This window comes from Marmota monax, unplaced genomic scaffold, assembly GCF_021218885.2.
Source record: "Marmota monax isolate L192 unplaced genomic scaffold, Marmota_monax_Labrador192_F-V1.1 WCK01_AAM20220418_F8-fsc00014, whole genome shotgun sequence".
Lineage (NCBI taxonomy): Eukaryota > Metazoa > Chordata > Mammalia > Rodentia > Sciuridae > Marmota > Marmota monax.
In genome coordinates this window covers 1495677-1509843 of record NW_026695222.1, presented here as the reverse complement: position 1 = coordinate 1509843, position 14167 = coordinate 1495677, and the positions used below count along the sequence as shown (strand labels likewise).

General features: G+C 36.5%; 1 long non-coding RNA gene across 1 annotated transcript in view; it reads left to right on the top strand.

Annotated features, from left to right (window-relative positions):
- Window positions 1–10774, top strand: part of LOC131423791 (uncharacterized) — a 68795-nt gene extending 58021 nt beyond the window's left edge. The window contains exon 3 of the long non-coding RNA XR_009225844.1: window positions 10076–10774. This is a non-coding gene — a long non-coding RNA (uncharacterized LOC131423791). The remainder of the gene's footprint in view (window positions 1–10075) is intronic.
- Window positions 10775–14167: the final 3393 nt, after the last annotated feature.

Genomic DNA, 14167 nt, shown 5'->3' with positions numbered 1-14167 from the left:
TCCTTCATTGTTCTCAAACTCTTTGAAATTGCAAAAAAAAAAAAAAGATAATGGGGTTTAGCAATTATCAGATTAATCAAAATGAAAAATGGACTTTTCTTGACATGAATTATTTAATATATGTGATCAGATAACTTACACTGGTTGTTCAGTTACAGGTCACATACCTAAATGGGATAGTTGAGAGGAGGCACCAGGAATTTATAAGGGAAACATTTTCAAATACCTTTCTTTCACTGGAATTCAGCATTTCCTTTAATTGCGTATACAAGCAACCAGTATAGTAGTAAACCTGGCAGTATCTAGGTTTTGGGCATCATTAGAAATCAGTTAATTCTATATCATCATGTGATTGTTTCCTATATCTTAAAATGTTATGTATTCTAATAGCTACTTTTATATATTATTAGAATTTCCAGCAGCTCTTATTTAATATGCTAATAAAGAAGTACAAACATCATTATACTACAAATTTAGGCTTTTTAATATTGGTGTTTCTAAATTTTATTAAAATGTTGTACCCTTGTGATTTTCATTTCATGCATTTGGAACTATTTCAGCCTGAGGAACTATCCATCAGCTCACACTGCCAGCAGGATCTGAGAAGCAGAAAAGGCTAAGAACTTGAACTTTATCTTCTAATTGTTAATACCCCAACTTTTTTTTCCTTTTTCTTACCTTTTCACCTCCCCTCTCCTCTCCTGTTCTCTCCTTTTCTTTTTCATATCTTATTTAACACAGCCAGAATCCTTTTGTCTCTTTCTCCTCAACAGGACTCTGCTGAGGATATCAGTTATTTGCTGAATAGCCTCTGTCCCCGATATGTCCCATGATATTTGAAACTCAGCAAAGTATTTCCGATGAGAAGGAAACTCATTTAACCATGGCTTGATGCTCTGAAAAAGAGTCATTACATTTTAGAATGAAGGTGAGATTTTAAAAAGTTTGTATAACCTAAAATCAGAACACCCTGTAAGCTTCTAGAAAGGATTTACAGGAGTCTAAAGAGAAGGTTGCTGTGAATCCCAAATCTCTAGGACAGGTTCTAAATATAGAGCCACCTTTCCCTTCCATCATAAGAGACAGAAGCCAATTTAAATGGTTTGCCATCTACTGATGAAACACAAATTAGAATCGATGTGAGCTCACCGCATTGGCTCCTTGCTGGGGCAAAGCTGAGGCCAAGTGCTCAGGCTAGGTAGAGTCTGGAAGGACACTTGCCCTACTTAGAGTGAATATTTAGCAAACAGGAAGGCTGGATGCACTCCTTTCGTTAATGGAGGTTTAAAGTGATTGCATTCTTTGTTTCTCCAACATGAATTCAGTTTTAGTATTGCAGCAAGGACAGTTAATCTAAACAAGATTTGTAAGGAGCCCCATTTGGAGTGATGGGGGCTTCCTTGCTGGGAGAGTGTGAATGCTGTCCCAACAGTCAAGCCCACCAGCTGTCAGGTTGGTACCCAGGTCTCCTGCAGTTCTGTCCCTGCCAACTGAAACCCAGTTGCTGACTCATCACAGTATGAAGAAGCCAAATCCAATGGAAAACAGCCTTCAGACTCTTGAATATATATACCCAGCATACGTTGAGAGGCAGACTAGAGCCAAGCACAAGCCTTAGGCACAAACATGAAGTGGATAACATCTTCCACTACAATCCCCACCTCTGCTTGCAGGTTCTCCTACCTTGGGCCTTCCTCTCCCTCAAACATTCTGTCTTTTCCCTCCCTAATACCTGATGTACTTGTTCATCAGCTAACAGCACAATGGGCCCTCACAGGGGATATCTGTCACCAGATATTAACTGATAAGAAGCATATATCTTAAAGGATTAAATTTTTTGGTGGTAGGGTTACTTGGCATTTAACTCAGGGATGTACTACAATGGAACTACATCTCCAGTCATTTTTATTTTTTTTTATTTCAGGAAAGGATTTCACTAGGCTGCCCAGGCTGGCCTCAAACTTGCAATCCTCCTGCCTCAGCCTCCTGAGTAGGTGGGATTACAGACATTCACAATGGTACTCAGCTTACAGGGTTAAATTCTTAAAGTGAGCTGCCAGTGACAGATGGTGAACTTTCTTTGTCAGGAACTTTCCAGTCCCCTTCCCCATTCCCAATCCAGACAAAGTCCTGCCTACTTCACGTACCTTCCTGCAAAGCCACACCATTTTCTTTATGCCGTTTCACAAGCTACCAGTGCTTGCTTTCTAGCTTTGTGCTGTCCAATATAGGAACCACTAGCTACTTGTAGCTACTTAAATTTAAATGAATTACAATTAAATCCAACTTGAAATTAAATTTCTCATTTATACTAACCACATTTTGAGTGCTCAAGAGCCACACATGTCTATAATCTAGCTCACAGGATGGTTGGATATAGAATTTTCCACTGTGAGAATATTCGGCTGCACAGTGCTGTACCATTATGACAATGACCTCTTCACAGCTCACTGGGCAATGAGTCTCACATCCTCTCTTCTCTGTCTTTTTATTTTGCTGTCTGAATGTTTTTTTTTTCAAAACAAAATTCAGAATCCATCTTAGAAGTGTGTCTGATTTTTCTTAGGGAAACAGAACTCACCTTATTCCTGTCCACCCATTCCTGCCTCTTTGCTTTCTATTACTAACTTTGCTCATTCCCGCCTCCGGCTTCTGTAAGTCCCACACCATCTCTCCATCCTCTAGGTAACCACAACATTTGCTTCACTTTACAGCTAAAGCATCCTTTCCTTGGGGAAATTCAGTTCATACTTATTAAATGAATGAATGTAGCAACATAAAAACATTGCCAGAGGTTGACTACCACCAGCCACCATGGGATCTAGGGGGAAAGCATCAACTACCATGAGAAAACAATAATTTCACTAGAGCTGTTTTAGAATGAGAACCTTTGTTAGAATAAAAGGAAACTGGTAGGGGAGGCCCGGGGGAGACAGCCTGCTCTGCCTCTGGCTCTGCCTCTGCGCTCCGGGCTCTGTGTCCTTACCTTTAAGGTGAGCTGGTGTGGGAGGCAGAATTATAAAGTGTCTTCCAGGATGTCCACATCCTGGTGGACAGCCCTGAAAAGTCTCCTCCCCATTAGGACCTCTGATTATGATTCTATGAAACTCTGATGATTAGGTTCTGAATAGGACGGTGTGATAGAGTAAATATATTTTTGTAAATGCAAAATGGTCCCTAATCAGCTGACTTGGAGGTGATCAAAAGGAGGAATATTTTAGAGGGGGGCTTGAATTAATCAGGTGAGCTCTTAAAAGAGGGTTCTTAGTTCAGAGAGAAAAGAAGTTAGAGAGAAGTCAACTCCTTTGGCCTGCAAAGAAGTGAAACTTCATGTTTGGATATTTCTTTCTTCCTGTGCTGAGGACCAGCTAACTGTGTCTTCACTCTGGTCCCCCAGAAACTGGGAGATACTTGATTGTGATATTCAAGATGCAAAGTTTGTGATAATATTTTATGTAATATTAGAAAACAAATACAATGGGACTTCAGAGATTCTTAATTCTTTTGTGCCAGGGACTCCTTGGGAAGTCCAGTAAAATCTACAGACTTCTCCTCAGAATTCATTTTTAAATATTTAAAATAAGACACATAGAATTACAAAGAACCTGATTTTATTGAAATAAAGTAATAATATTAAAAAGTCTAGGGCTGGGGTTGTGGCTCAGAGGTAGAGCATTTGCCTAGCATGTGTGAGGCACTGGGTTCGATTCTCAGCACCACATAAAAATAAATGAATAAAATAAAGGTCCATCAATAACTAAATATATATAAAAGCCTATCCTGCACTTATTTGTTAACTCATTAGGTAATAAGATCAAATGGTGAGCTTAAGAGTTACTTTAATATTTGAGATATAATGAATGAAAACCATACTTTGAGATATCAGTAACAGTAATGCAGAGTAAAATTACCTGTGATTTCAATACATAAGACTGCTACTGCTTTTGCGGTTGGTCACTTTCATTCATAGTAAGGACATGTTAAATTTCAGGTAGAAAGCAGTGAAAGTAAAGATTGTTGTTTTTTCTGTATCAGTCTATAGGTCTCTGGATTTTATCCAAGCTAGAAACTCTTAATTGAGAAAGTTCTTGATCTTTTTCTGACCTCTAAATCTATCCTTGGCTGGCTTCACTCTTCTGAGTAATCCCTGTTGAGTTCTGTCAAGTGAAGCTATGGACACTCGACTCTTGAACATCTTTTGGAAGGCCCACCCTCTTGTTTATCCCAAGCTTGTTTTTCTTTAATTGCATGAATTACTTGATTTTCATGTGTGATTCATGTCATTTTGATTATTCAGAGTTAACCTAAACAGTACACAGATGCTGTAAGATAAACTCCGGGTGCATCTATCTAGGCTTTTAAACATCTGTGTTACAAACTCTGTCCAGGGGGAGGTCAGACTTCTTAATGTGAATGTCAAAGCCAGAGTTCCAGGCTCAGATCTTCTTTTAGTCTACACCTGCCTACCCCTGATGTCTTCTCTTCTCCATCTCCCACATTGGACTGGCAATCTGTGCCTGTGAGATACCTTCTCTCCACACTCTGTGCTCTGCACCACCGGAATTATGAAAGGAATCCATGTTCTCTCTTCTCAGCTGTGCTATAAATCAATGTATTGTATGTTTCCCAATCATTTCTTTAATTCTTTCTATACTCTTTTTACCCAAAAAATTATGAGTGTGTGGCTTTAAAATTTGAAGCATGCTTAAGAGCTTAAGATACATTCCTTCCCTCTTTGGCTCCTAACTTCCTCTATTTTCTTTTCCTCTGTTGGTTACCATCTTAGCTTTACATAGAGTATCTATTATTTCTTGATTTATTAACTTTACATGAAGTCTGTTGACTCGCTATTATGAAAAATGGGGATTTAACTCACTTTTCTCTCCATTTTCCAAGGATGCTTGCTTTATTGCTGTAGCTCTAATGCTTGCCTTTACCATGGCTTTATTTATATTAACTTTAGCATTGCATCTGCTTTCTACAGTTTTTCCCTGTTTCATTTTCTGTCATATATATGTATATGTGTATATTTCATTTCTTATTGTCAAGCTTATTGTCAATTCTTAAAATTGAATCTTCTGTACTTTCACTAGAGATGAACTTTAAAAGTTGGGAACTAGCTAAGAGCTTTAACTTACTTCATATATATATATTAATTATTGGTGCTGTACAATTATACATAATAGTGGGATTTATTACACATATTCTTAATGCACATACGTTGATTCATCTCATTCCTTAGCACTTTCTCTTTCCCTTCTCCCCTTCCTCCTCTGATCCACAATCTGCTTGCCCTGCCTTCTTAATCTCCCATTATGTTATGTTATTTTAATCGGTTCATTATAATTTTATATAATTATGTATATGATACAGGTTTTATATATATATATATATATATATATATATATATATATATATATATATATATATGATTCATTGTGGTATACTGGTACATAATCATGGCATAATTTGGTATGTTTCATTCCTCAGTTTTTCTCAATGCTCTTCTCTCCTTTTAGCATTACCTAAGTTTGACCACCAAAATATTTTTTTAAGCTAGATGTTGGCTAGGATCACAACTCTAAGGCTATCCTGGGTCACTTAGAGAGGAAAATACCAACCATCAGGTTCAAACAATTCTTATCTTGTTCACTTGTTCATGCCATCAAATGATTAAACCCATGCTTCATTTTTGTTTGTGAATTATTCTGTTAAACATTATGTATGGAGTTCTTTTTTGATTACTTTATGCCTCTTTGAATTTTTAATCTCAAAAAATAAAAGAATAACACATCTTTGGCGCCCAATTTCAAAGACCCTTATCTAACTTATTAAATCTTCACTGTGGATGGAACTCTAGCATGAGTTTGTTTCAAATCAAAGTATTTCTAAGTAAAGGCAAAATGTTATCAGATCTACTTAAGATAAAAATGACAGTCATTGAAGATAAAGATTCCATCAAAGATATATTATTTCCTAGCTTGAGGAATAAGGAGTCCTGTGGAATGGATCCTTAGGAAAGCACATCTAAAAGCTTCCACCTGATGTTCTGGGTGGAGCTCTCTCTCCAGTAATAGTGATAGAGCATGTGATTCAGACCTTCCTATCAACCTAGTTGCATTTTCCTTTAGGACATGGGTACAAATGAGAATTCCTGGTCCCATTGCAGAGGTTTCATAATACTTTAAAATAAATTATTTGGTCACCAAAACTCAATAGTAATTAGTTTATATAAACCAACAACTAAGGGTTCTCCATTTTGACTCAGCCTATGAATCAGATGATCCCTGAATTTCTTCTGAATTTCCTTTGGTAAGAAAACTTTTAGAAGCTAACTTCACACCTTCGATCTTAAGTGAACTAATGGATTTCTTTCCTAAACCCAATTAAATCCTGTAGTTGAGGTAGAGACTTTCCACTGTTTTGATCTGAGTATCACTGTCTGTTTTGTAAATGATCCCCAGGCTGAAGTGAAACAGAACTGTTAATGCATTTTTGATGAATATTAAAAATTCATGAAAAAAATAAAAAAAGTATGATAAATATTCAAAGGAGCCTGGTTTTGGTTTCCTTGCCTTAAAGTTATTCCCTCTCTGATCCTCTCTCCTTTACCCTACAAAGAATATCTTAAAACTGCCATGTCTTTTTACATTTTGGAAAGTCAATTTGAAGAGAATGTCTTTATGTCTGTAACCTGTCAGGGGTAAATTGAGTAGAAAATTATGCATACCCTGGTAAAACCAAATTTTAATATGGAAAGTCTCATTAAATGCCCTACAGATGTTCAAGTGAATTCTACAGATTGCTTTGGCCTGACCTCTTTTTACTGCCCCTTACACAGTATACTAAAATCCTTCAACTGATCTCATCCCATGTTATCAGTTTCAGACCAGAAGAATTTTAAAGAATCATTGGCTATGGCATTAACTTATTTTCTCCCCTCATTTCCTTTTCTTTCTCCCACCATCTGACAATAGCTGTCTGTACAATTTCATGAGCAGAGAAATACAGCAAGGCTCTCCTTTAATAAATAGGACACCCCGTTCAAGTTATTCATGCCACTCATTTAAAATAAATCGAATCAACTTACGCTTATTAGCTATTTACGATAACATGAGATATCCAGGTATCACTCACAGAAGGAATTATGAGAGTGACAAAATTTAATGAGTGCTCCAAGGTCAATATATAATAGATACTTACTTGAGTAAATCTTGGGAAGGGAGTTTCTAATACTCTTAAAAAGTACTATTAACTATAACCATACTCTCTGACCTTAAAGAAAAAACTTAGAAAGTTAGAAGAAAATTTGGTAATATTTTTTCAATGGGGTTTCATTTTTGTGAAACAAAAGAGGGATCTTGAATGAGGTTTATAAATAGTGCCAGATGACTAAGGATGTCCTGTTGCTTCTGAGGGATGTCTTGTCATACGAATACAGGCTTAAGCAAATTAGCAAGTCAACTGAGTTAATGAGCTTAATTTATATACAGAAGTTACTTATATAAGGAGTAGCATAAAGATTGTTTTATTAAAGAAGGACTTAAATTTGGGTGAAGTAGATAATCTCTGAGCTTTCTGTCTCTCATGATAGATTTGTTCTAGTAATTTTCTATCCTATGGCTTTAAATGGAGTTTATATCTTGTTTGACTAATTCAGACTTTGCCTTTGCTATTATTGTGTCTCTTTGGTTTTTCCAGGTTCTCTCCCTACCCAGAAACATTTTTCCTGCCCTCTTTAAGATGAGTGTGACATGTAACTTGTTTGACCAATGAAAAGTGTGCTGATATGCTAAGCACGACTTTCAGGCAGCAGCACTTAATTGCTGATGCTTGCCTCTTAAAGTCTGTCACCTGAACTTGTTACCATGGAAACAGAAGTTGACAAGCTGTGGTCACAAGATTGATGCAACCTGAAAGATGTCTTGACTCATGACTGATCTAGGATGAATGAGAAAGAACTTTGCACAGTGCTTAACCTCTGATAATTTGAGGTTACTTTTTCTGCAGTATAACCACATCTATCCTTACTGAAACAGGCTTCATGTTCAAGCCTGTTGATTGCATAAAGCCTTTTAGAGCCACTTTTTTTTTTAATTTCTAAGGCATTTTTGTCTTTATTATTCTTGGTGGAAGCTCTGAGTTACATCATAAAACAGACTGCCACTTGGAAAATTGTGAGTTGAAGGGTCCAGATGTTGATCTGCCAAAAGCAGACAAGTGTATGCTTCACGGGTTTCTCTAATTAATGGAGAGAAGCCATACAATATAATAAAAGTCAGACTTTGCACAAGGTTCTCTTGGGATCTTGTGGTTGTTGAAAGAAAAAGTGCATCATTTAATTGTCATTTATTAATTGCTCTTGGCTATTCATTCTAGCTCACTTCTGCATTGACAGAGCCTTATAGGGAAAACTTTGAGATAAGTAGTTGATTCAAAAATGATTGGGTGTGATGTCAGCTTCCAGAATATGGCTCTTCTCTTAGGAATCTTGAGGATCCAAAAGGTGATGCCAAGTGTTTTTTTGTTTGATTTGGTTTTGTTTTCTTGCAAGCACAAATCAGGATCATCTACCTAAAACGGGTAAAATTGTTTTCCTCTGCTCTGGCTCATGGATTAATTCTTACCTATGATTTTTTCAAGTTCATCCAAAAGAGTCAATTATTTTAATAGTTCCTATACTTGTTATTTCTTGAAAAGTGGAAATACATTGGATAAAGCAGCCCTGATGTAATAGGCATGGACATTTAGTATTTAAGAAACACTTTTCAAGTAGGTATGTTTGGGGAAGGTGTATTTGGCTGGGATTTGATTCATAAATTCTTCAGTAGAATAAAGAACTATTAAAATACAGTTATAGTATATCATCCAATCCTTCACCATGGAAGTTCCATTATGTTCTTTTCAGATGGCAAGGAACTCTTTACTTCCTTTGAAGTGGATTAAGTCTCCTGCAGCCAGATATTTTTGAATTAAATAGCTATTGGGTTACGAAGTGAGAAGGAAAATAGGGCTGAAATATTTTGCTAATGCTTCCTGAAGGCTTAAGGAGTAAATTTTCCCAAATGAAGCTTTCATCAGCATTATTTATTGCTGATAAATAGAAAAATGTGTGAGCTGAAGGGCCTCTTGTCTTGCTAATTTTTATGAGGTCCTCACAGAGAGGGATGAGCACCATCACTCATTACTTCTTTATTTATTTCCCTCTTTGCTTGAACTCCTTTAGAACACTTGACTCAAAGAGGTACAAATTCTCCTTAACATGTATCTGCTTAAAACAAGAATTAAAATGACTCAGTCTATTCTGTTAGTGTAATTCTGCAGATATTACTTCTGATTGATGCGTACAGTACAGTTCTTTCAACATTTCTCTTGCTCCTTGTATTCTACTGTTCTCCTGGGGACTATCTGACCTGAACATTTTTTGGTACTGGGGATTAAACCCATGGGTGCTGTACCACTGAGCTATATTCCCACTCCATTTTATTTTTTTAAATGTATTTATTTATTTTAATTAAGTATATATGACAGCAGAAAGCATTTTGATTCATTGTACGCAACAGCAGCACAACTTTTCATTTCACTGATTGTACATGATGTAGTGTCACACCCTATGGGCAGTCATACATGTACCTAGAGTAATAATGTCCATCTCATTCCACCATCTTTCCTGCTCCCATACCACACTCCTCTGCCCTACTTCCCCTTTGCCCCAAAATCGTGACATATGGTCTCACTAAGTTGCTGAGGGTCTTGCTAAGTTTCTGAGGCTGGCCTTGAACTTGAGATCCTTCTGCCTTAACCTCCCAAGTTCCTGGGATTACAGCCGTGTGCCACTGCACCTGACTTTACCTGAGCTTTTACTTAGTAACATGAGGAGTTTTGTTGAGGTTGCTAGTCTCTTCTTCTAAAGACTATTGTGATAGTAATCATTAGACTAAAATTAGCATTTTTGTAGTTCACAAATGGTTGAGTATCAGAAATTTAATATGGTTTATATTTATTTTCTGTGACTAGAGATGTTAGTGGAATATAAATAACTGCCTAATGTATGCAAACAATCTGCTTTTTGTAGATTTTTCTGTTCACCTCCGACAGAGCATAGAGCTGGAAAAGAACATCATTGGGACATTCTATATGCTGCATGTGGTTTCCATATATCATACATCAATCATCTCAACCTGCTCCTGCTTCAAGTCAAAGGTTAGCAGAAGGAACAACCAAGAAAGAAGAGATGATGGCCTACACTTGAGATCCAGTTAGCTTCAGGAAAACACTTCTATTCTGATGAGCATCTACTTCCTAATAATAAACAACAATAAGTTCTTCCTGCTTGAAAGTGTGTCTTGAGAGAAAATAGAGTAGCAAAAGTATTTGATACTTGATATATCAAAGAATTAAGGGACATTTTAGATACCTGTTGTTGGGACAGGCCCTAAATGGCTGTAGTTAGGCTCCCTTACCTAGGCTTCTGATGGGCTGTTATGGTTTTAGTGTGTAGTCAGGGCTGGGAACTGGCTATATTATGGTTAATCAAGGCCAGAAACACTCTGATTCAGAGTGTATACTCAAGGTCATAAACATTAACTTTTGAGCATGCTCCCCCTTTTGTAACCCCTTGACAGTGTGACTTCTTTGTTTAGCCTGCATATAAAAAGGGCCCATGGCAAAAAACAAAAGGGCTAAAGGGGACACAACAGGGCAAAATGAGAACTAAAATGGAACTGGCTGGGGGCTGAAGCTGAAGCTGGAGGCTGAAGGCTGTGGCCACCACTGAATAAAACGTATTTACTATCCTGTGTCTTGCATCTTGTTCTACCTGCTGAATGCTGAACCCTGTTTCCTGGGTCAGAGCTCCTGCATGACACCTGTCTAAGCAAGAAACATCTGCTTATTCATATTTCACACTTGTGAAGCAACAGTAAACCACTCCTTTTCTCCACCAAAATCAATTGACTAATTTAATTAAAAGAAAACAATATAGAAACATACACAAACAACAATCAAAACCTCAGGATTTCACAGGTGTTGTTGGACGACATACATATATATGGAAAAGAAAGAACATTTAGGACAGGACAAATCAAGAGAAATAAGAAGCTAGGATGCTCAACTTTCCTTCTCTTCTCCTCTGCTGCAAGTACATTAATGGTATTAGCTTATTAAATCATCCAACCCCTTCAGCACATGGAGACATGATCCAGGGGAATGAACTAAACACAACACAGTAAATACCGCTTGACCTAGATGAGAATACTTAACAGGCAAAGGATAGACTCAACACCAAGACTAGCTAACTCCAGAGTTAAATGTCTTTCAGTATGATACCCCAAACCTGCACAGATGGAGGAAGGCACTGGATTTCATAGGAACCTAGAAAACAGGTTGTAGGTTGAGGCAGAAACTCACCCATTTACAGCTTCCCACTTTGACCCTTTCTCTAGTGTATGAATGAAGCTACTCTCTGATGGTTGTCAGGGAAGCAGAGAGGGAAACAGTGAGGAAGACATGGGAATAGCATCTGCACAAATCCCGACACTGTTCTGCCCTGCTTGAACAACCATGTTGCTGAGTGAAGAGACCCTAAAAGGCACATGTGCCTTTTGGAAGAGAAACACCATTTGCACAGTCAGTTAATGCCACAGAATGCCAGAGGCAAATCAGAATTGTGTTCAAGATTAGGCAGCTCTGCCACTGAATAATTGTGAGGTATTGGATATCTGAAATGGAGACGATCACACCTTAGCTGTAGGATTTCTCTTATTTGGCAGTTCTGTTTTATTTATTTATTCGTTTATTTTTCTTTATCTTAGAGTCTATTCCCTGACTTAAAATTTGTTGGTAACCCAAAATAATTTTTGCTTTGTTAGATATGGATTATATTTTTTGGATAGTAAGCATATTAGAAATTAAAACAAACACATATTTACCTATTAATTTAGATAATAAAATAGCTATTATATGTTAAGATAAATAACTATATAATTCTAAAAAATAATAACTATACAGTCTCCAAAAGTTTTGTGAGACAAATGGTATTGTTTGAAAAATTGCAAGTCTCTTTAGTATCTGGCTTACCGAAAAACAGAAAATTCTCTCATCTGCTTCTGCATTCAATTTGTTGTAATGCACAGTGCTTTGGTTGAAGTGTTAAAGAAAACCAGCACCACAAAAATTTGTAGTTGAAAAAGGAAGGACCTCATGAAGCTCTAGAAAGGGAGCCCTCCTATAGTTCTGGGATCAGAATTTCTGAAAAAGTTGAAGTGAAGATTCAAAACAACAAATGAATACAAAGTATTTACCATAATCAAGACACCCACAGCAGCTGTTCATTAAATGGTACAAGAAAATGTTGTCTCAAAACATCACTGCACCTATATACCTAAATCTATATACATGAAGAGAATGTATATACCACTGAGAAAGTAGTATTTGACAAGCTTGTGAATGAATGGAAGCACAGGTTAATGCATGCATTCATTTACAAAAATGAAGGTTTGAATCCCTTTGACTTCACTTAGATCAGAATATTGATTTCACTTTGTAAATTATTTTAAAAACAATTGTGGATAAACTATCATTGAGTTCATGTTCATTTCATTAAAATTTTTTAATGTTCAGTAATCCAAAACCATTGAATTTTGAATAATTACTATATGATTTATAGTTGTTATTAAACATTGTTTTAAATTAGAACTTCTATTTCCTTTTTTAACAATAGGTTTATTAGAATATAATTCACACACCATAAAATTTACCTACTTAAAATATAAAATTCAGCAGTTTTAGCAAATACACATATTTGTGAATATAACAGAACAGACTTTTTAAAATTTATTTTTTAAAACAGCAAGGCACATAGTTCTTGTTTTTCATTCCAGGGTGTGTATATTATGATACTTATTTTTTATTGTCTATTGATGAGAGACTCAGAACAGCAAAGGTTTAATTGTTCTCAGGAGTAAACCTTCCAAAGATTTACATTAAGTTTTTTTTTTTTTTTTTTTTTGTGTGTGTGTGTGTGTGGCTAAATTGATGGATGATATCAAGCTTAATATATTGATAAAATTTTATTTGGGACTTAAAAGCTGTGAAGCTTATTTTTAATAACTTGGTAATTGAGTTAAAATTAAGTTAATTAAAAACTCTTCTTTGAGGCAAGCACATTTTAAAAATGATGAACAGAGAAGCAGAACTTCATTAAGTTAAAGAAAAGCTTAATTTATTTTTCCTCCCTATTTTATTTTATATGTCAAATAACTTTATTGCCTTAAACTCTTTAGTCAAGTTTTGTTTGGCTTGGTTTGTACATTTGCATCCAGTCCAATTTCCACTAAGGATGTTTATATATATATTTGTCTGTTCAAGGTTAGGTGCATTATTTTAAAATACCTATGAAATGGATTTAACAAGTAATCTGAAGATAAGCAGGCAATGGATGCACAATAGGTCACATTAATATATGGAACCAGGTTATGCTACATGGTTTGCATCACTTAAATTACAGCAGAATATTCCTCCAGAAGTATTGGGGTCTTTGGGGAATTCCTTACAAATGCTTGTAAGAATGGGCTTTGAGTCACACATCTTGTCTATCTCAACCATTTCCCACCTTTCCTCTTCCCCCATTACTGCTCTGTAATGAAATACTGACAGGTGGTCCATCTCCACCATTGGCACGACTGTCTTAAAGATACTTATCCTCCTGTGTCTTTTGTGAACTGGTTCGGGAAATCATTTTTCTCCTCCTGTGTCCAATTCTGCTTGGATCTCAGTATTTCACTAGCATACCAAAGCCATTCTTTTTATACAGAGATACTTCCTCCCCTGAGATTTCATGGGGGACAGAGTAACTCTGGGGGCCTCTCAGACTCCTATTAGGTCCAGCTGGCCACCACTGCATCTTTATTAAGCATGAATATACTATTAATTTCACAGTTCCGTCTGCCTTTGAGAAATTGTTGTGCCTCCTTTCCATTTCTCAGTCCTACCTGGATCCAACATTCCACCTTCCCAGCCTACTGCCCTTCCTCAACCCTATATGCTACTAGTCACCGACACTGATATGGGTGTTGAAGGAGAAGAGCTTTCCTTTTGTAGTTTCAAAGGAGCCACATGGCCTACATGCCATCTCAAATAGCATCTGAAGTGGTTTGCCTAAATCCTG